This window comes from Schistocerca americana, chromosome 4 (assembly GCF_021461395.2).
Source record: "Schistocerca americana isolate TAMUIC-IGC-003095 chromosome 4, iqSchAmer2.1, whole genome shotgun sequence".
Lineage (NCBI taxonomy): Eukaryota > Metazoa > Arthropoda > Insecta > Orthoptera > Acrididae > Schistocerca > Schistocerca americana.
The window spans coordinates 123517424-123536542 of NC_060122.1; the positions used below are offsets into that span (position 1 = coordinate 123517424).

Consider the following 19119-nt stretch of genomic DNA (forward strand, 5'->3'; position numbering starts at 1 on the left):
GAATATAAATGCAGATGGCACCCAAGCCAGAAGCTTGCACTGTTGCATTTGACCATGAACGGCACGTATTCAAAGTCTCCAGTAGATCGAAAACGTCAGCTGTGAGTGCACTATGTCCGAACTACGTGAATCCGAACGTGGGAAAATTGTTGGTGCCTTTATGGTGGGTACTTCTCTAACCAATGTAGCTGAAGTGTTTGGTGTTTTATGGGGAACCGATTTTATAAGATCTGTACATTGAGAAAGTTATGCATCGACTCAGGAAGAAGTTTGCCAAGGGAATTAAAATTCAGGGAGGAAAAATAAGAGTTTTGAGGTTTGAAAACGAAATTCAAATTCTGTCAGAGACAGAAAAGACAGTTGAAGTGCAACTGAATGAAATGGTTTGTGTCGTGAAAAAGTGGTTATGAAATGAACAACAATAAAACTAAAACAACGGTAATTCGATGTAATTCCTGATGCTGAAGGACTAGGTTAGGAAATGAGACACTAAAATTAGTAGCTGGGCAGCAAAATAACTAATGATGGGCGTAGTAGACAGGATACAAAATATAAATTGTCTGAAGCACTTCTGAAAAAGCAGAGTACGCCAAAATCTAATATAAGTTTAAGTGTTAGGTAGCTTTTTATCTCCATGTGCTTGTCTGGAGTGCAGCCTTGTACAGAAGTGAAACATTGGACAATGAGCATTTCCATCAACAAGAGAAACTTTTGGACTGTAGCGCCACAGAAAAATGCTAAAGATTAGATTGGTAAATCGAGTAACTAATGAAGTAGTTAACAGAATTAGGGAAGAAGAAATTTATGGCGCAGCTTCAGTACCGGAAGGACACACCCAAAAGCATTAAGGAATTGTCGATTTGGCGCTGGAGGGAATTTTGAGGGATAGAAACTATAGATGGAGACCAAGAGATAAATACAATACAAAAGGTACAAACTGAGGTACAGTCGTTGGACAAAAATATGGAACCACTAGAAACACAACCCTTTACCATTCCCAATACGGCGTAGGAAAGCTGTAGACATTCAAAACATCTTACATTTCTCTCTGAATGGATAAATACAGGTCCGATATGGTTTTCAAGTGAATGATTGCCGTTCAAATGGTTCAATTGGCTATAAGTACTTTGGGACTTAACATCTTAGGTCATCAGTCCGCTAGAACTTAGAACTACTTAAACCTAACTAACCTAAAGACATCACACACATCCACGCCCGAGGCAGGATTCGAACCTGCGACCGTAGTAGTCGCGCGGTTCCGGACTGAAGCGCCTACAACCGCTCGGCCACCGCGGTCGGCAATGATTGCCGTCCTTCCTGCAAAAGAGTGGCAAGTTCAGGTAACAATGGTGGAGGTGACCGTCATCACACATCCTCTCCACAGCAGACGACAGAAACTGAACAAAATTCACATCAGGTAAGTGTGGTGGTCAGGGTAGACGCGGCAGTTCATCCTCGAGTACACAAATCCAGTCCTGCACGATGGGAGCCGTGTGAACAGGGGCCCTGTCGCCTTGGAACACAGCATCGCCTTTGGGAAAGAAACACTGTAACAGAGTCATCCGTTCAAACGACACCTTTCCATTGCGGAAAAACCACGTTTTATGGCTTCTGCACCACAATTTCCTGTTATAGAATTCCATATCACGTTCCAGTTCCGTGCTCCTTGAGCTCCATTCGTGTCGTTTTGGTTCGCCAGTACGACTTCCAGATTTGCAGTTGAAAGTCTACTGTTCCCCCTTTGTTACTCATCCTAGTAGAAAAACTAAACTGAAAGTACTTCTTTCGAGCATCTAAGGGGATTAAAGGAGCTTACAATGGGACAGGCTAAATGTAATATTAACTTGTATATGCCCCCCTGCTCAGTTTCCATCCCTGCCGCTTTAGAAATTAAGACGAGAAATTAAATCGCGGCCCGGGTAGTAATCATCGAATTCTGGCGCGACAGAAACATCGTTTCGCTCGTAATTGGTGGAAGCTGGCTTGGAGGTGAATGTCGGGGTGCTTTAGTAGCGGGAACGCACATTTGCTGATGCTTCACAGAATCCTCCTGCTCACAAACTCAGTCGTGGATGACGCGAGAAATGTGAACAGGGGCTGCGTCGTGATGGAACACAGCATCACCACTGGGGCACAAACCAAAATGTTCACATAATCTTTTGACATTAATGTAGCCTTACTGAGTACCGACATAGCCCATGCAATACCACGATGTGGTCGCCCAAAATCATCATCGAACCTCCCGCCAGTACTCTGCTCTGAGCAAGATTTGACTGAAACAAGTGAGCACAACACGAACGTGACAGAACTCAAACTAACATGGTCTAACTACCGACATCCAGAGAACCACGTACGCGGACACTCTTGTCACGCGCCATTCTGGCCAGTAAACAGTCCTTACGAATGAGGAAAGCAAAATGCGTTGAATTTGAAAGTGGCCAATTATTATCTTTTCACACCAATGTAAGTTTCCTATTTTCACCTGAATCTACACCTAGCTCTCACGTCCCACCCACGTGTTACTTCCGCACCCAAAGGAACAGGGTAAAATACTTTAGCTTCTGGAACATCCAAGCATTAAAAGGTTTACTACTCTTCGTCTCTGTCTCTCTCATACTTGGCCTTCCTCGTCCTTTCCAGATCGGTGCTCGTCCCCAGGTAGAGAAGTGTCTAATAGACATATTTATCAGCAGAACGAGTGTGTGCTCTGGTACAGCACTTGCCCGCGAAAGGCAAAGGTCCCGAGTTCGAGTCTCGGTCGGGCACACAGTTTTAATCTGCCAGGAAGTTTCGTATCAGTGCACACTCCGCTGCAGAGTGAAAATCTCATTCTGGAAACATCCCCCAGGCTGTGGCTAAGCCATGTCTCCGCAATATCCTTTCTTTCAGGAGTGCTAGTTCTGCAAGGTTCGCAGGAGAGCTTCTGTAAAGTTTGGAAGATAGGAGACGACGTACTGGCAGAAGTAAAGCTGTGAGTACCGGGCATGAGTCGTGCTTCGGTAGCTCAGATGGTAGAGCACTTGCCCGCGAAAGGCAAATGTCCCGAGTTCGAGTCTCGGACGGGCACACAGTTTTAATCTGCCAGGAAGTTTCATATTTCTCAGCAACTTTTGGAGCTGCTGTCCCATTACTTTTCGTCATAATCGTTTTCAATGACCGCCTGTCACGATCACTCAGCACACGCTTTCGTCCCCGCTGTTTCTCGGGTTTCCCTGTCTGCGCTATTAATCTTCGATACGGTGCCTCTTGAAACATTTCTGGAACCTTGCTTAGGAAACATTCACCATACGAACACCAACAATCTTCCCACGTTCGAATTTCCTTACTTGCGACATAATACACTCGTAAGTACACAGAACAGTATTCTTACCACGACTGCCACTAGCAACGTATTGAGGACTTAGCACTGGTCCTGAAATACAGCAGTACAACTTGCAGGGTTGGCTAGTATCTGCATTAGCTGTTCAAGGACGTATTTCTCGCTGTGTTTCTGAATTTTTCTCTAGCCCCTGTACATAAACCCATGCACGCTGTCAGCCGCTGAAGATGTGCGACTTTTATTCGCGCCGGCCGCCACGGCCGACAATCTGACCAAGTCGCCTGTGGGGTATACCCTCCCGCTGAACGCCTGCACTCCCTTGTTCGCGACGTCCCACGCTAGGACGTCAGCCGTATCTGAGCGCGTGGCACGGCAGCCGCTGCCACCGGACGTAATCCCCGCGTTACTTATTCAGCGCCGTTCAGTCAGGGACGAGTCAGTGCAACACCACCTCGCTCTCTCTGCCCTCCCCCTGCCACGCGCCCCGCCAATCACTCGTTCCCCTAGTGGAAAGGGAGAGTTTCCCACCGTGGCCAACAACACGCCTCGGCGCCTCTCTCACGTTATGCGAGCAATAGTGGACTCGCCTTTTATTCTTTCTCTATTGTTTTATTTCCACACAAGAAGACAGCATTCACCCGTTCCCTAACATTTCACAAAGCGCAGAACACAACTAGAGTTACAAAAACAACCTTTTATTTATTCATTTTTTATTCTAATTTATTCATAACAAATGGTTGCTGAAAGCCTGCGACTATACAAGTGACAAGCTTGATTATGCGCTAACTTCTTCTGATGCATCTCAAAATATCGTTTACTTATTTTTGGCAACAAGCTTTTTGGGAAATGATTCCCATTTTTAGGAGCATTCGTAAGTTTTCGCCCACAAACATTTAGCACTCTTTGTGTTATCGTCTGAGTGTTCATTTGTTTGTTTTCTTTCTTCAAAATTATTGTTACATGTTAACCTCTAAGGAAACTTCAGTATAAAATCAGCATAAACAACCGACAGCTTCATGTGAGATAGCTAAACAAATGTGTACATGCACTTAATTTCTAAATTTATTATGAAACAAGAACCGTCACACATATGGTAAATGAAAAATATAGAAAGACTCAACTCAGTGATACATGTCTCAGTTCTGAACTGTATGCAAACTAATGTGAAACATTTGACAATAATCGCCCACTTTATAAATGTAAGTTCGTTGTACAAACTTACTGTTGAGATGTTTACAGGGGTGAGGACAGTTTTTCACAAGGAAAATGAACAAATAAAACCACAGAAGATAGCACACAAAGGGCTGAAATATATCTGGTGATTAAAAAAAAGCTACAAACCGGTGTCTTGCATAAGGCGGAATACGTCCCCAATTTTTCTTACTACGCACGGGAATGACTCCAACTGCAACATTCACAGCATGAATATATCTGATTTACATTTAGTATGTGTGGGATTCTGAGCAAATGGACTACAAGAAAACCTAAAACAGCGTCTACTGAAGTTTTCGGCCAGCTCAATGTGATACCAACATGTCTGATGAGCTGACTATTGTTAATAATTAATTAGGTACTTTTGTATTTTTATGCGTTTCCGTTCTGTTACAGATCCCCTAGAGAAAGGATAGCTGTTTGCGTTCTTATAGATCACGTGATGATCTTACAGGCAGAAACCGGTGACGCTGTGTGTGACGTGCAACCTAAAGGCAAATAAGCTGTTATCGGAACTTCTGTATTGGCTTCTTTCCATTCATTGCGTTTGGTTTCATTTGACTTGATTTACAACTGAAGTTTATAAAATGTTCTGATCCTGTCAAACGAAGTCACAGTATCGTAAAAAGTCGTAACTAATTAAGCAACGTACAAACTGTCCATCTCTTATCAATAGTTTCCAAACTAAACAGTTCGGTATCTATTTCAATGCTTTAATATTCTCCAGGGGGGATACGCGGTCATGTTGTTTGCGTTAAACTTGAATGTTGGAACGTAGGATCTACCATTCACGATGCAAACCCAAAAATTATTTATCCGCTCAGAAAATAAAGGCATACAATATCAGAATGTTAACTTGGAAAATTGCTTAGTATGAAAGAAGTCCACAAAAGTCGACCTATGCAAAAAAAGTGCCTTTGCATTACAAGACGCTGAGCCTTCATTTTGACTTTCGAATTTTCGGTGGAGTGTAGGTATTTAGGCGCTAAGACATTTGTGACTAACGACGAGATACGAAGTTTGGCAATTAATTATAGACTGCCTATCTTTTTCATTTTTAAATTAGAGCTTCAGAACTGAGATTTTATATTGAGTTACTCTTCATTATATTTCTTTGGTGTATGGTATGTATGTCACTGATAACACAACCCATAAAATTAGTGGCTAAATAAACAAATGTACAGAAATTCTGTTACAGAAGAAAGCAAATGTTTAACAAATTACAAGCCTACATAAAGATTATTATAAAAAAAACTGCTTTTGGTGTGGTCTGTTGATATGTGCGATTTAAGATATGAACGAAAAAACAGGCCAATTCTTCAGTTAAAAAAACAATAAGATAAGAGCTGCAGTCTGTTGCTCGGTCCCATAACTAAAGGGTTTTCATTGATCTAACCATTAACTACCATATTAGTATATAATATAGCACATAGAGCTTCTTAGCCTTTCTAGATACAAGTTCTGTAATGCCAAAAATGGACTAATCTTCTGCTGCACTCCTACCACCCTCTAGTGGAAAGAATTTGAACAGATGAGTAGCAGGATAGTCAACACTGTGTCACATGATAAACAGACAAAAGTTAATTAACTGCATTTTAAAAGTTTTGGAGGCAGTGGTAGATTTTATTGGAATTAATGAAAGTGTAAACAATTTAAGAGTTGTATAATATTTGAAATATTTAATTGAATAAATTTATGAACCAAGATGCGAGAGTTTGAAGTGTTCATTTACCACATTCAGTACAGAACGCAAACAGTAAACATGGCGGATGTACAAGTGGAAAGCGCTGTACCAAAATCAGTGGAAACTGTCGAATGAGGAAGGTTAATCGGCAGAATTGATGTAAAGAAGTTGAGAAGAGGAAGCAAAACACGTCAAAATCACAAGGTTCAAATTGTGCAAGAAGATGCATCGACGTTGTACCTGAAGATTCACAGGAGAAGCTTTTTCTTGATTTCTGGATTCTAAGTAACAACTACCAAAATTCTTATACATCTTTATGCGTGAGTATGAATCTTACCATGGGGAGGTATACTGATGATCCAGTCAGGTGTATGTGGTAGACAACCAATATCTATGAGGTTATTGTAGATGAAGTAGATGTTCAGATTTGTACAAAAGGTTTTCTAGCAATTTTCGGTATAAGCCATGGACACCTATCCGGTGATGAAACAAAAGAAAGCACCTGGAAGTCCTGAGGTATGTTTTAGTATTTGATCATACAACAAAATACAAGACATACATTCACAATGATAGGTTAATACTGGCCCACAGCTGGGAGTGGTTTAGAGGGACAGCTGCTCTACAACTTTTCCTTTGCCGCTATTTCGCTTCTTATTTCATTTAATATTTTTCAGATGAATAGAAAATCGACTACAATGAGGGATACTTCATCAATTAGAATACATACATTTGTTCATTAATATTTTAATCCATGTCTGTTAAAGAGGTACGTGAAAGTTCCCTGTCCTGTATCCCCTACAACTTAATTCATAACACGGGCCAACGATGGAAAACCTTTTTTGCTGAAAATACCTTATTTTTATGATTTCAGGGTGGGAAAACCAAATTTGATACTTAAAAACTGTATCACCCACCATTTCTTCACATTTGACAGTTAAATTTATTATATTAAGCGATTTTTAAAGAATTTAACGGCGTATATATAGTTAAAATAATTTAAAAAAGGTGTAATGAATGTAGATGACGTTGGTAACACTGCTGAAAAAACAACTGCTAGCAAGAAAAGATCATTTCTATTTTTTTGTTAACACATGGTGTTTTGCTTACTGTCAAGCTAACCTCACTTTCCTGTTCCCTGTACATATGCTCAGTACAATGTCTAATCGTGATTGTAAAAACTCCGCTGACAGTTTTTGTTCTATTTGAGGTGAATTTGTGATTAAGAAACACCAAAGAAACATCACAGACTTTGTGAAAAAGGTTTGTCTATCATACTTTGGATCTAAACTTGGTGATCAAGATAAACCTAGGCCACCACATGAGGTGTTTTATGTGTGTCTTGAAGATCTGAGAAAATGGTCCTAAAAGGAGAAAAAAGCCTTTAGATTTGCTGTTCCTTTGATATGGAGGGAGCCAAAAAATCATTCCAATGAAATGAGATGATCGTATGGCGTCGTTGGCCGGGAGGCCCCATATGGGGAAGTTCGGCCGACGTATTGCAAGTTCTTTTTAGTTGACGCCACTTCGGCGACTTGCGAGTCCATTATAATGAAAATATGATTAAGAACACACAACACCCAGTCATCACGAGGTAGAGAAAATCCCTGACCCCGCCGGGAATCGAACCTGGGACCCCGTGCGCAAGAAGCGAGAACGCTACCGCAAGACGACGAGCTGCGGACGATTGCTACTTTTGCAGTGTTGATATTACTGGTCATAATTCAAAAAGCAAAAAGGTAATAAGATACCCTAACCTTCCGTCCGCCATCCGACCAGTAGGGCATAGTGTAAATTTGCTGGTCCCCGAACCATGAGGTGATTTAAATTCAATTCCAACAGAAGTATTTTCTGTTGTAAAATCTCATTTAGATGAACCAGATGATGATGAATTCAGTTGTAATACAGAAAGTCTAGAGCCCAAATTGTTTACTCAGACCGAGCCTAACGATTTGCTTAGGGATCTGGGCTTAACGAAAGAAATAGCTGCATTTCTACGCTCTAGATTAAATGAAAAGAACTTATTGGCAGTTGGAACCACCATATACATATACAAAAAAAGAGAGCAGCAATTTTCCAAGTATCTTCAACAAGAAGTTAATTTAGTGTACTGATCAGACATTCCCAGTCTGATGAATAAGTTTGGTATTGAACAGGAAAAGGAAGACTGGAGGCTGATTATTGATTCATCCAAAACTATTTTAAAGGCTGTTTTATTACACGATGGTAACATATATGCATCTATAACTGTTGGACATCCTGTACTTATGAAAGAAAGCTATGAAAACCTAGAAATAGTGCTACATAAAATAGGCTATTCTGCTCATGGTGTAAAGATATGTGGCGATCCAAAAGTAAGATAGCAAGGTGGCTTTACCAAATTTCCATGTCTCTTGTGTGAATGGGACAATAGGGCTAGGGATCAACACTGGTGCAGAAAGAACTGGCCAGTGAGGGAGTCTTTAAAACCTGATGAGAAGAACATTCTACGCAAAAACATTGTAGATCCAAAAACCGTACTCCTACCACCTCTACATATAAAGTTAGGTTTAATGAAACAGTTTGTAAAGGCTTTGCCTAAAGATGGACCACGTTTTAAATATCTCTGCCAAAAGTTTCCACACTTTTCAGAAGCTAAACTAAAGAAAGGCGTCTTTGTCGGACCTGATATTGGAAAATTGATGTTTGATGTTAACTTTGAATCCACAATGACCTTAAATGAGAAAGAAACATCGGTCTCATTCAAGCAAGTCGTAAAAAATTCTTAGGACGTGAAAAGGACCCAGAATATGTTTCTATTATAACTACAATGTTAAAGAATTTAAAACTTTAGGATGTTTAATGAGCCTGAAATTTCACTTTTTGAACAGTCACCTTGATTACTTCCCAGATAATATGGGAGATGTTAGTGAGGAGCAAGGAGAACATTTTCACCAGGATATTAAAGTAATGGAAAAACGCTATCAAGACCACTGGAACACCAACATGATGGGGAACTACTGTTTGTTACTTTACTGAGAAGCTTAGCAAGCGACTCATCGTAGAGAAAGCTACACAGAAAGCTTCAAAGAAAAAAGAGAAAGAAAATACAAACCAATTCCAGCTGACAAGTGAAACCTCTATTAAGTCATTGTTTTAAGTAGCGTCTGTAAATACAAATCACGCTTATGTTGTAACAAAGCGTTTCATTAATTTCCCAGTTTACCGTATTGCATAGGATTTTTATACTATATAGTAAAAAGCATATTGATCGAAAACTATGGGTGGTACAAAAAACTAAGGCTAGATTTGGTTTCAGCTCATAAAATTTCGTAAACATCTGCTATCAAAGTAAAAACGTTTTCAAAAAAAATTTTTTCGTTGGCCTGTGTAATGATTATTTTGACGCAGTCGAGTCACTACTCCGGGAAAAATAATTCAAACATCATATATTTGTATGGAGACCGAAACATTAGCAATACATACAATCTTTACCAAGATAAGTGCAAAGGCAGCAGTAAGGAACACCTTAACTTTAGTATGTATCGCAAAATATTTTATCAGTTTTTCTATATTGGCTTTGCAACACCATCAACACCATAGAGTGACACCTGTCAAGGTTGTAATCACCTTGATATAAGTTGCACCTGAAGAAAATGGTTAAAAAAAATTAACTGGAAGCAAAACTGAGCTTTCATGTTAAACAGGCTAGTACAGGCTGTGAAAATTTGAAATTGAATGCAGAATAAACAAAAACTAACGTTTCTGTTATTTTCGTAGCTTTCGACATGCAACAATGTCTGCTAACGCCCCAGATGTCTGTAGAAATAGCATTGTACAAACGCCAGCTGTGGACGTTTCGCATCGATCACGAAAACGAACATCGTCTTATTTTGCGTTTAGATTCTTGTTTTGGGCAAAAACGGAAACCTCTCTTTGGTTGGCTTTTGGATGTACGTATCAAAGTGCGAGGATTCAATTACTTTTTAAATTACTTCGTCGCTGGCCTTTAGCTGCAAGCAGTCTGAGAACTGCCTACTTATTAACACTCTTCTTATGTCTGTTGAGGAATTCTGTTTATATCCAAACCCAGAACTCAACTCTGATTTGTTTGCATGCTTTTATTGTGGCTTTTATTACAAGTGTGATCTGAACTTAATCAATTAGGTACACCTCCTATGAATCAGCCCCAAGCTTAAAAAGCCTAAAACAAAAGCATATACATCAGCATTTACATTATTAATCTTCTGGTGATTGGTATTCCATTACGTCATGTCCCCTGCAGAAGGTTCTCTGCTGCCGCTGAACACTCCACTCGTCATGATGGAAATCGCAGCTTTAATGTTGCTAGGGCGGCACATAGCTCGTACGGAATACCTCGAAATAATAACAAAACACACCAAACTAGACCTACTCCTTACCAAATCTTGCAAAAAGTAATTAAACTTTCAACTTCTGTACAATTTTGCTACATAAACAAACGAACAGATCTGCTGCTAATAAGGCTTGTTCGGTTATATTCAAAATTGGCATAACATTTCTCCCTCAATAAACTAAACGATTTATTTTCAAAAATGTTGGCGCAAAACATCTGGGAAATCTCTTACCCTCACAAGAATCAGCAATATTCGATGTTGCAGAACATATCTAGTACCTGGTCATGCCTCTTTATCCTGCGATCACCGTTTGGGGTTCAGCATTTATTTGAATGGGAATTTCATCAGGAGTTGTGTGCACGGCAAATACCACACCAGTATTAATAACAAATGGCAGGTCACAACCAATCGTTGAAGTAGAAGTCTTTATTTCTGTTGTAAATCGATTTCAATCTCTGTGTGACCATCATCATAGCTAGTATTAAAGCTGTATTGACTCATTTACATTCGTATCGTTGGTATGACAAGTACTTTTCACTTATATGTGTAGATACTGTAATTTTACTGCTTGTATTTATGAATCCTCAGGACTTTAATACCAGCGCTAATGACGGTCACGCAGTGATTGATGTCGATTTGCAACAGAAATAATGATTTCTATCTCAACGACTTATGCTGGCAAATTATTACTGCTTGTGTCAAGTTGGATTATATGGGATATGAGTGATCAGAAATTGGTCCTTTCTGTATGAATTTCTGTTAAAAGAAGAATAAAATAATTTGATATATTTTTGCAGTGTCATTTACGAAACCCTCTTTTTCTCCATTTTCAAAACCCGTGCGTTAGCCTGCTTCTCTTCACATGCCTTCAGTTAATAACTTTGCAATTAATAAACTTAAAATTTTATCGCACTATGCTGCCAGCTGCAGCACGACACACGTCGTCATATGAATCTGAATACCTCATTAAGTAATAGCTACAAATCGTTTCATACATAATTTGTAGCGGTTTTTTCGAAGACCTGCTGAGGTTTCTTCTGGTGATGTGTGTCTGAAGACAAAAATTACTCTTCCGTAAATTCTGTTTTGATTTGCCTTGTTTTTAATGTAATTAATGTTATAAATGTAGATCAACAGAATTAGTCTCCTACATTGTTAAACGACATACCAAAACATCGCTTGAACTGAACTTTGGACAAAACTCAAGTATCGTTATCTATTTTACAAGCCTTTTTCTGGCCGTGTGTGAGGACCCGAGAGTCACTATAGTGCTTTTTAGTTACAGTTAATGAAATTCCTAAAGAAAAGCATTAACGCAGGAAAGAACTCTGAAGATGTCTCCTTCAGTTCTCGTGGCCAGTATTTTGTCTCAGTCGTGCGGATCTGAGCAGCTATCGATTCTAGCTGCCAGCAACTGCGCTGCAGTACGTCCTCTGGTGGCCCAGTTGCATCTTTTGGATCGATCCCTCTCTCCGGAATACTGCGAGACAGTTCTACACTCTTGTTCCTAGTACCTGCAAATCTTCCGTCTTCGAACTGAGATACTACGGCAAAACTATTGCGCTTTCTCCAATAGTCCATTTCACAAATTTAATACAAACTGTTTCGTTGGTTCTTTGTGCTCTTGGGGTTATATTATCATCGAATAATGTTGGGGATTTAATTCGATAACATGTTACCACCGTTAACAACCACCTTGCAGTTCAGTAGGCTAAAAATATTTAGGAAAAATTGCTAGATCAGAATATTGGGTAAATCAGAAAAACTGGTTCTGTGTGCGTGGAGATACATGTACTGTAGGGATAACGGGACGTATTGAGAGAGAGGAAATCTCTGTTAAAATCAAATAGAATAGATTTCAACAGGATCGGTGTGTAATGCAGATGGACGGTTGCAAGATGTCGTAGTGACGTAGAATCGCGATTAGTTGCAAACAATGTAGTGAGTGAGCTAAAGCAGTTCGTCAAGAGCCGATGTATTATAAATTAGCAAAATATGAGGAAGTTATATGATATGGCTGGCAAAGGTTGGACTCAAGTTAAATCTCAAGAAAACGAAAGTTATGCCAATACACCAATCACTTCACATCATATAGCGGGAGAAACACTGGAGCTTGCTTCTAATTTCGACTATCTCGGCTACCAGATTTCTGTTGTTGATGACTACAGTCACGAAATCAATAGACGCTTGTTTCTTGGTAGAAAGGCAATGTCTAACTTAGAGGTTGTTTTAAGGAACAGAGACATAACTCTGTCAACAAATATCCGTACGTTGAATGCTATGGTCTTTCCTATTGCCATGTACGGATCTTCTATCTGGACCATAACCATGGTTGACATTTGTAGAACACACTGCTTTGAATTGCAGTGTTCAAAGACCCTAATTAAAGTAACATTGACTACAAAGAGAACGAATAGGTCGATATTACAGCAAATACAACCAGATTTCTCCTTGGAAAGTCTGACAGTATAATAGAAACCGACGAGCTTTTGGCACATGTAAGAAGGCATGTTTGGACAGGAAGAGGCATAAATGCTGGGAAACAAGAAGAAGAAAGGGGGCAAAGGATGAGATGGAGTGACTACATCACAAGACTAAAGGATTCAAAGATAGAAAGTCTTAAGGGAGAAGACAGAAGAAACTGGCCTAACTTAATTCATATGGTCACAGAGAGTCGGAAATGACTAGACTAGAAAGAAGGAGAGACCGGCAGAGGGAGAGAGGGATTTGACAAGGAAGACGATCTGTCATGTTGTTCATAGCGTATCGAACAGATCAGTTAAGCCTTTTTAAACATTATTTGTATCATTAGAGGCCCACCGAAATGGCCATCGCGTGACTAAGAGACCTTTCAGGAAGTGTCGACGCTATAGTCATTAATAACTCAGGTTCGTGCATCCACTGATACAAACACAAGAAATTGTTTCCCAGTGTAACCATTTTCTACCGTGCATTGCTTCAGACTCTGTAAGAAATAGGAAGTGGGGAATAATATGGCAGAATCAGCCGTCATCACCTTTACAAGACTATTAGGAATATTCCTAACTCAGGGTATACTCCACACACAGTGACACTAGGTACACTCAGTAGGCCCTACTGTTGTTTTACTTTCAAATATGAATCGCGTGTGCCGCGCGGGATTAGCCGAGCAGTCTAGGCGCTGCAGTCATGGACTGTGCGGCTGGTCCCGGCGGAGTTTCGAGTCCTCCTTCGGGCATGGGTGTGTGTGTGTTTGTCCTTCGGATAATTTAGGTTAAGTAGGGTGTAAGCTTAGGGACTGATGACCTAAGCAGTTAAGTCCCATAAGATTTCAAACACACACACACACACACACACACACACACACACACACACACACACACACACATGAATCGCGTGTATAGACTAACACCATGCAGATCTTCACTTTTTCGATGTCCAATACAGGAGGCACACATTCCAGGTGAACTATTACATTTGACGTATATAGTCCGCATAGTGAGATGAAGTGGAAGGGGTGTTCAGTTATGGGGAACGGGTCGGTTAAGCGCGAGGAGAGGGGTGTTCTGCGGAGAGCTGTGATTCAAGTTTGCTAGCAAAACACATTGTGACAACGTATTGAGAGAACCCGGTCTTTGTATGGTGATTATGCCACTAAATTTTACGTTTCTTGTATTGTAAGATAGGGGACTTTGCAGAATATCCGATAAACAGCAGTTTTCCATCTTTCTTGTTCACTCCAGATTCAATCACTGTGTAGCTGAATCTGATAATGTTGTAAACAAAGGAAAAAGAGCCATTTATTATTCGTGTTGTGCTCAAAGACCTCAAACTAATGTAAGACTTTGTCGTATAGAAATAACACTGAGAAGGTGCTGGATGTTCAGTTCACACACTACATGATCAAAAATGTCCGCACACCTATCAGTGGACGGTAACACGGGGTGTGTCCACCTTCCGTCTTATGACACCTTGAACATTACTGGGAACATTATCAATGAGGTATCTGAGTGTCTGTGGAGTAATGCCAGCACATTCGTCCTGAAGAGCTGAAAACAGAGAAGGCAGTGTAGTGTGATGCCAGGGTATGGAGGATAGTTGACTAACTCATTCTACAGATCTTACAATGGGTTAAAAAATTGGTTCAAATCGCTCTGAGCACTATGGGACTTAACATCTGAGGTCATCAGTCCCCTAGAACTTAGATCTACTTAAACCAAACTAACCTAAGGACATCACACACATCCATGCCCGAGGCAGGATTTGAACCTGCGACCGTAGCGATCGCGCGGTTCCAGACCGAAGCGCCTAGAACCGCTCGGCCACATCGGCCGGCTACAGTGGGTTCAGTTTGGGTCACTGCGTAGGCTAGTTCATTACAGGAGCGTTGTTGTCCACAAATAATTTTGTCACAGATGTTGCTATATGACAGGATGCATGGTCAGCCATCATCCAGGAAGTGTTCATGTACCGCACCTAAACCACTAAAAACACCCCCATACCGTAACCCTGTCTCTTCTGTTCTTCACTGTTGAGACTATGCAAGCTATAAGGTAACAAACTCCGTGCATTCATTCTCCAAACCAAAAACCTTCTATCAGATTACCACAGGGTATAGAGTGAGTCATCACTCCAGATGATTCGTTTCCAGTCATCCAATGTCCACTGGTGTCTGTCTGTACACCACTTCAAGCTTCGCAAAATGGGTGGCTTATGAGAAGATGTTCGTCCATTGTTTCAAAACCGAGCGAGGTGGCGCAGTGGTAGCACACTGGACTCGCATTCGGGAGGACGACGGTTCAATCCTGCGTCCGGCCATCCTGATTTAGGTGTTCCGTGATTTCCCTAAATCGCTCCAGGCAAATGCTGGGATGGTTCCTATGAAAGGGCACGGCCGCATTTTTTCCCCATCCTTCCCTAATCCGCTGAGACCGATGACGTCGCTGTTTGGTCTCTTCTCCCCAAATAATCCAATCCAATTGTTTCAAATGGGTGGCTTGAGATGTTCGACCATTGTTTCAAATGGGTGGCTCATGAGATGTTCGACCATTGTTCCAAATGGATGGCTTATGAGAAGAGGTTCGACCATTGTTCCTGATTCTGCTAGCAGCACTGTTGGTAGATCTTCGAATGCACGACTGGCTCCATGCTCTGATTTTACGCGAGTTTTTACAGCTGCCCACTTTAACGTTCGGCGACTCCTGTCTGTCACCTCACGAGATCTACCTGGTCTTGGTGTAGCTCTGGTTGTTCCTTCAAGTTTCTACTTTACAGTCGCATTACCAATAATGGTTTTGGGTGGCTTGGAAGAGTTGAAATGTCCCTGCTGAATTTGCTACTCAGTTGGTATCCAGTTCGAAGTCACTTAGCTCTCCTTACCTACCTATTCTGCTGTTACTCCTCCTCTACTGACAACTCAGTACTCTCCCCGCCCCCCACCTTCTTTTCTATTGGCGGTCCACATCTCTAACATTCAGCGGGTCGATTCCGCATTACATGGGGCTCCCCGGATACTTTTGATCAGATAATGTACATGCAAGAAAATCTGTAAGTTCATGCTTACTTTTAGTAACATAGAAACTGTCCCCTGTTGAATCATACCCCCCTGTGTCCTAAGATAGTCGTCCAGCCCACTGTCATCGGTCATTATCAGGGACAAGATGCATCCCAGGGCAAAAGAATCACATACAACTGTAGGGTGTCGTTTCTATGGACAATAGCCGCTGCAATACTGCTGGGAAGCAAACGAGTAGTCACATGAGCTGTTAACATGGGATGTTAGTACTAGCGTCCTACGCATGGCCCATTTGAGCATTCAGTGAGGATATCTCTGTAGGGGATCTGCAGCTTGTATGTGAGCACACTGCAGCTTCACTGTTCCTGAGCCCAGTGACACTACGCAAGCAGTACCACACCAAAGCCTATCAAAGAAAGCTCGATTACATGGGGGTTGAAAATGGAATCTTTGACCAGATTACAGATCTCTTGATAGGGAGGGAGCAGCTTGACGTCTTGGGTGTAGAGTTATTGACAGGTGCAGAGATACTTCAGGCGTGTGCCAGTAAAGTTGTTACATGACTTTTTATTCCATAGCTGCCCTACAATGTGTATAATATCAAAATGGTTCAAATGGCTCTGAGCACTATGGGACTTAACATCTATGGTCATCAGTCCCCTAGAACTTACAACTACTTAAACCTAAGGACAGCACACAACACCCAGCCATCACGAGGCAGAGAAAATCCCTGACCCCGCCGGGAATCGAACCCGGGAACCCGGGTGTGGGAAGCGAGAACGCTACCGCACGACCACGAGATGCGGGCTGTGTATAATATCCAAATATAAAGACCCATCAGATAGGAATAATGAACACTGAGAAAGATAATGCATAACGATAGTAGTGACTGTCGAAATTTACATTTTTATCCGATTCTGAACGCTTTGCATAAGTAAGAGGACGTTGAGAGCAGATTGGGAAGAGGTGGTAGTGCTCGTGTGAGAGGCGGAATCATGTGGGCAAACAGTGGAACCACGCTCGGAGCAGTTCCCGGAAGGATACGCCGGCAGTGCTGCAGATCAGTGCCACAAAGTCCGCCACATTCTCTTCTGTAGTGCCACGCTTTGGCACCGTGCGCACAGCAGGCAGCGTAGATAGGACCTCACGTAACGCAAGGAACCAGGCAACGGCCGTTTTACGGCAGAGAAGTAGAAAGAGAAGGCCCTCTGTATTTAGCAAGGTGCAGGAAGGCACTTTCGTGCACAAAACATAGCTCGCTGTGTGTCGTACCAGATGCAATAGAGAAGATCTAGGAAATGGAACGAGAACCTAACAGTTTGGCGTGCCTTTGAAAACATGACATTTCGCAGAATCTTGGCGTCACAAAACCCAGATATTCATGCACCATAAGAATTGCCTGGATTGGCTAATGCAAATGAACTGGAGGCAGGAAAGAGAAGCCATCTGATTGGCCACAGTAGGAGAAAGAAAAAGAGCGAGATGCCCTGCTGGTTACCCCATGCACTTTTATCAGGTGTGCCAAGGATTTCCTTTAATGACATTATTGCTTCTCACACGTTTTACGAGTCATTTCACTGGAATAAAACGAATTAAATGTAACTTTTGTTTCATTTAGTTGTCATTGAATTCCTAATTCACTATTTTTAAGACTAATGAATTTATATCAGACAAGGCCAATTTATATAGCACTACTTTAGAAGCCGACATTCCCCTTTATGAAGTAATTTGACATAGTGTACCGACGATGGTATAATATTTCGCCGATACTGATTTCCCAATGAAATAACAGTTTGAAATGTAGAGAGTTGATGGGTTTATGAAGGGTTTTTATTTGACATTCTTATTGTTAATGAATGTTGTGTACAGATGGTCTGGGATATTTTAGGCTTCCTAAACGTCTATAGAAATGTAGTATTCAGTTAGATCGTTCTAATATTTCATAGTTGCTCATAGATTGACAGCTTGGTCTAAATGTTCAGAAATGTATCATATTTTCCATTTAACAATGTCCGGAAAACGTAGCATACTGTAACTACAGTAATACTGAGTCAGAATCAGAGTCAGGAAACACAGTCAATAAAAATTTGTGGCGATATTAATCCCCAGTAACAGGTGGGGCCACAATTCGGCGTAAGCCTTCTAACAGATTTTGAAGAGCCAGTATAAGTGAAGTACTTGGGAACATAATATGGCCCTCGTTGGGATTGCGAATACTAGATTAGACAAATTACAGAGCACAGATATCCTAATACGTGGTACAATGGGACATACCGAGTGCTTTGCAAGACACAGTGCTTTGCGGAGCATGTATATAGATGTAGAACCAACATTTATCAAGTCCTTCAGTGGCTGAGTGTTAAATGTGGCGGGCTACTGGACCCAGCCTATTGAAGCCGATAGTACTCTCTGTGAAGCAGAGCGCTTCGCGATTTGTAGGTAAGTCGGGCGATTTGTAGGTAAGTCGGATGATCAGCTGGTTGCTCCGGGGTCTAGTCTGCTGTGGTTGACTTCCACTTTCTGCCCCAAACGTTTTCGAAAACATGGCCTGGGTGGTACAAATGGAAATTTGTGGTAAGGACTATGGGACCAAACTGCTGAGGTCATCGGTCGCTATGCTTACGTACCACACAATCTAGCTTAAACTAACCTATGTTAAGGACAATACACACACCTATGGCCGAGGCAGGACTCGAAACTTCGACGGGGGGAGCCGCGTCAACCGCGACAAGACTCCTCAGAGCGCTGGGTGGTACAGCAACCAGTAAGTAATATACGTTATGTACGCTCGGTATCCCATGTAGCTAACACCATCTAATAGTCAGTCGATCTGAAGATCGATTGAAATGTGTCGTTGCTAAATAAATAATACATATACAACTACAACCAAGACTGACAGTTTGTTCATATGGTTCAAATGGCTCTGAGCACAATATGACTTAGATTCTGAGGTCACCAGTCCCGTAGAACTTAGAACTACTTAAACCTAACTAACCTAAGAAAATCACACACATCCATGCCCGAGGCAGGACTCGAACCTGCGACCATAGCCGTCGCG

At 41.4% G+C, this 19119-nt stretch overlaps 1 protein-coding gene across 1 annotated transcript in view; it reads right to left on the reverse strand.

The window, feature by feature from the left end:
• Positions 1-19119, reverse strand: part of LOC124613093 (RNA-binding protein Raly-like) — a 1050615-nt gene that overhangs the window by 947325 nt on the left and 84171 nt on the right. The window lies entirely within an intron of this gene.